General features: G+C 37.4%; 1 pseudogene; it reads right to left on the bottom strand.

Annotated features, from left to right (window-relative positions):
- Positions 1–364: 364 nt before the first annotated feature.
- LOC143037269 (uncharacterized) lies at positions 365–3,692 on the bottom strand (annotated as a pseudogene).
- Positions 3,693–4,804: the final 1,112 nt, after the last annotated feature.

The raw sequence follows: 4,804 nt of genomic DNA on the forward strand, positions 1-4,804 counted from the left end.
ATTTCTCAACCGCAAGGTGCTCATAGTAAATCTTAAGTAATTCTTGGCCAGTTTTAATTTCGAAAAACTCTACACACAGGTAGCTACACTAACAGCAATTGTGAGGAAAATCCGCAGCATTATTACTATATATAGAAAGGAGTTCCCAAGGTTATAATTTTTGATAAACTGCAAAAGTTCAAGGGGGCCTACTTTCCTCATCTTTATTCCTTCTTCAATATCAGCAACAGCAATATAATGCTGAAGCCTTTGTGTCTCAATGAGGAACTCCTCTTTATCAATGTCGTCGTGATCGTAATCGTGATCTATTTTATACTTTTATTTATCATCCAAAAAATTAAACGGGGTATGAAAGGCATATTTCTCAGCAAGTGCACGAAGCTGTTGAAATCTCCAAGTTAAATCTTGGATCATTCTGTCCAGCGAAGAAAACATCTCTCTCCTCAGTTGAATGTCGTGATCCTTCACTAAACATTAGCGTCAAAGCTGACGCTCCATGACTCCCCAGATCATTGCAATTTTCTTTAGTATGATTAACACCATTACTCACTAGCTTGTCCCTGTTGTCCGTTAGAAATGTTTTTAATGCCCTGAGTTTTATATCACATTTTTGTATGTTCAATCCTTTGGTTTGGAGGTAACTCTGTGTCAAGAGCTATATACACCAGGTCTAACCGTTTGAACCGTTCTGCGCAGCTTCGGACATCATCTGGCTGCTTCCGTTTTCTCTTTGTGAAACACTGAAGAAAACTGTGAAACGCTAAGGAAGACTGGAATTATTATATTTCCCCCCCGTTATCTCTCTCTCTAACTCATTGCTATTATCAGTGTGTGTGTGTATTTATATGCTTGTATTTTACGGGAAGGGGAGATATCGTCGTGTGTGCTTATATGTGTACACGTTCACATATGTGTGTGTATTTATATACTTGTATTTTACAGGAAGGGGATATATCGTCGTGTGTGCTTATATGTGTACATGTTCACATGTGTGTGTGTGATTCATCTTGGTCTTTTGGATCACGTATTGGACTCGTGATCGACAGCTATCTCCCTCCCGGAAGAGAGCTCAGAGCTCGTATGTCCGATCTATGAACTTACACGCACACACATCTCCAACTCCCCGCCCACGAGAGTTGGAGTAACGACTCGAAGCGCAGCGATACTGAAAAATATTCAACTCTGGGCAGGATTCGGACCAGATACCGCCGATACCTCGGCATAAGGCTGAAACTCTACTAATCGCGCCACCGAGTCGTATGTTCATATTGAGGTGTGTTTGCATTTATATACTTGTATTTTACGGGAAGGGGAGATATCGTCGTGTGTGCTTATATGTGTACACGTTCACATGTATGTGTGTGTGTGTGTGTGTGTTTATATACTTGTATTTTACGGGAAGGGGAGATATCGTCGTGTGTGCTTATATGTGTACACGTTCACATATGTGTGTGTGTGTGTGTGTGGTGTGTGTGTGTGTGTGTTTATATACTTGTATTTTACAGGAAGGGGAGATATCGTCGTGTGTGCTTATATGTGTACACGTTCACATGTGCGTGTATTTGCAGGGAAACGATGAAAATTAACATTTGGCTTAATTCCTCTTTGGTTTGAGCCACAACCCGTAATGGTACAATAAGCCATATTGTCAAGATCTGTATATACCGGTATATATAGATCTTCATTGTCAGAATATAACTAATTGCGTGGAGCGGTGCGAGCGGAGGCAGCGACATGCCCGTGCAACGAACCAGCTACAACTAACAGCGCCGGGACGCGCGAACCCCACTTTGAGCAGCCAGGTGACGTCACGGGCCTGCTGCGCCAACACACTCGAAATTCGGTCGGAAGTGGTTAGACCTGGTATATATATATAGACCTTGCTCTGTGTGTTGTTGATTTCTAAAAGGACGAGTCCCCCACTGGACAAGAAAGCACAAAAAGGAAAATCATTGCAACGCACCAAGTAAAACACCAGCATCTGCCCAAGTAGCTGTATTTTCTTCACCAGTTAACTTTTCTAGGGCACTTAAGATTTTAGATAAATGTTTCTTGACAACACTTACAGCTCCCCTCGCACCCCACCAAGTTTCTGTTATGCACATGACACTTGACCAGTGACGTTAGAACTTCCCAGCGATGAGTTAATGAAGAAGAAATGCAGACAATCCATACATCCAAGAAGGGTACCAAAATTCACACCAACAGAAGCTGCATGAATACCCGCCAAATTCAGCGAGTTGTTTATACAAGCGACAAATTCTGCTTTTTGATTAATGTTCTTGATACATTTCTAACACCAGCATGCAGACCAGCCATCACCGCAGCGTTATCATGCTTGCCCTCTACAATTTTGAATATCAGTTCAGTCTTTCTCTATTTTTTCCAAAATCATCGATGGAATATTCTCGGTAGTTTTACCTTGTGTTCCAATGAAATCGACAAATGATTCCACAACCTTCACTTTATTTCCATCGATCTTAACATAGCGTAAAACTTGGGTCGTTTGATCCAAGGTCTATAGACCTTGGTTTGATCCTTATGTGAAATATCAGGAATGCTGTCGTATATCATGGAAAAATACTTGGCTTCTTTTATTTGCTTGGTTACTTTGCTTCTTACGTTTTCTCCCAAAAATTCTATAAACTCGTTCTGAATAGTAGGAGACAGAGGAAGTAGCAAACTTGTTTCCCAGTTGGATTCTTAGATGTTCACGTAGCACTGAATCATAGTTCGCCAACAAATGAACTAGCTCTAAAAAAATCCTCTTTTTTTGTTGCTTCAAGTTCAACATAAGTCTCATATTTCTCACAATTGACTCCCTCACGGTGGCCTCGTAAAGCCAAATTCTGGCTAGCTAGGAATCTAATAATATCCAGCAATCTTGAAAGGATTTCCCTCCACTTCTTCACTTGGCTTTCAACAACTTCTTGTTATTTCTATTATATATATATATATATATATATATATATATATATATATATATATATATATATATATATATATATATATATAGTAAAATGTTGTTCCACGAACAATCCTAATTTCCAACTTCCATTGTGTGAATTTTTGAACGTGAGTTACATTGGATTTATGCTCGGATATTCCAGGATTCAATTTCCACCATATGTTAAATCCGTCCTCAGAATTAAATTCTGAGTTACATCTGTCTGAAAACAGTTTGCACAAAAGCAGTAAAGAGCATCCTTGGAAGGGGACACCATCCATGATCTCAACATTCTCTCGCCATTTGGCAAAAAGAAAAGAAAAGAAAAATCCCGAATTAGTTTCCTAGTTTGTAGTATGACACCTTGACGAATTATTTCACCAAAATCAGAATCTAAATTTTGAACCACGGATGCGTCTTGACGTACCAGAAAGATCCGTGTGCCATTGCTAATATTGCTTGGCCATAGGCCAACGTCTTTTATGTCCACTCTGTCCACAACTGGTTCTGGAATATCTTCTTCGTGTTTTTTATCACTTGAGGGAGTTGAAGTGATTGAATCGCACGAATTTGAATACCTTGAATTTGACAATGATTTAGATTTGTAAACTTCTCCAGCTTCAGTAGTAGTAGTTTCTACATGACTAATGTATTTCAATAGTGCACCTTCATTCTTTTTTAATAATTCCTTTCTCGCCTTTCGCTTTTTTCTGTAAGCAGCACCACTTTCTTTAACTCGCTGCATCTAGGGATAGAGTGATAGTCTGTAAAACATTTGTTTTTCGAAAAAAAAATCACACTTCATGTTAAAAAAAATCAAAGTGATGACTGATGAAGCTAATCACAAGTGACGTAACACAAACTCTACACTGTTGTGACAAATAACAAATTAAGAAAAAATCAGTGTAACAAAAGAATGCTTCTGTGAAAATTTCTTATAGTAATACGTGCATTATTTATTATTACGGCATTGAAAAAGAATCCAACGAAAGCATGTATAGGTTTGAAGACATGGAACTGGCGTAAATATGCAAAATGAAAGTAGATAAAACATCCATTGAATAAATGATTAATTGCGGCATTGAATAAAAAATATTCCAAAAGTAACATGCATATGAAAATATCATAGAGTAAGTTATTTTCATTCTGAAGTCTGAAAACTGTCTTCAATAGCGTTTCCTCTCCAAATGCATGATTATATATATATATATATATATATATATATATATATATATATATAAATATAATATATAATATGCACGCACAGGTAAGGGTTCGAATCCCTTGGCAGAGCTTCTAACAGTGTTCTACACACATATATATATATATATATATATATATATATGTATATATATATATATATATATATATATATATATATATATATATATATATATATGTATATATATATATATATATTACAATAATAGTGTAGCAGGTCCTCTTTCAGCAGCTTCTACATTCACGAGTTTCTTGCTGACATGTTCAACTTGTCAACTTGTCGTTGGGTTGTCTTATTATGTGGCCAAACTTCACTTGGAATGAATGTAAAGACAATACTAGCTTTTTTATTTTACATGTAGAGCTTCCGCCTAACTTTAGGCATCTTCAGTACAAATTGAGTACAAAGAGTAATAGTGACAATATATACAAAAGACATTAGGAGAGACAGATCCCAACTCCTACCTACCATTTAGCAAAAACATTGAATACCCTCCTGACTCCCTTCATTCCTCAAGATGACTGTGTTGAGTCTGCGACGGACTTCCTATCCATACTCAAAGGTGCCAATGCATATGGGGACATAGCATCTCTCGATGTTGAGAGCCTCTTTACTAATATACTCGTAGATGTAGA

This window comes from Oratosquilla oratoria, chromosome 22, assembly GCF_046742065.1.
Source record: "Oratosquilla oratoria isolate Oo_2021 chromosome 22, ASM4674206v1, whole genome shotgun sequence".
In the NCBI taxonomy this organism is placed as follows: Eukaryota; Metazoa; Arthropoda; class Malacostraca; order Stomatopoda; family Squillidae; genus Oratosquilla; species Oratosquilla oratoria.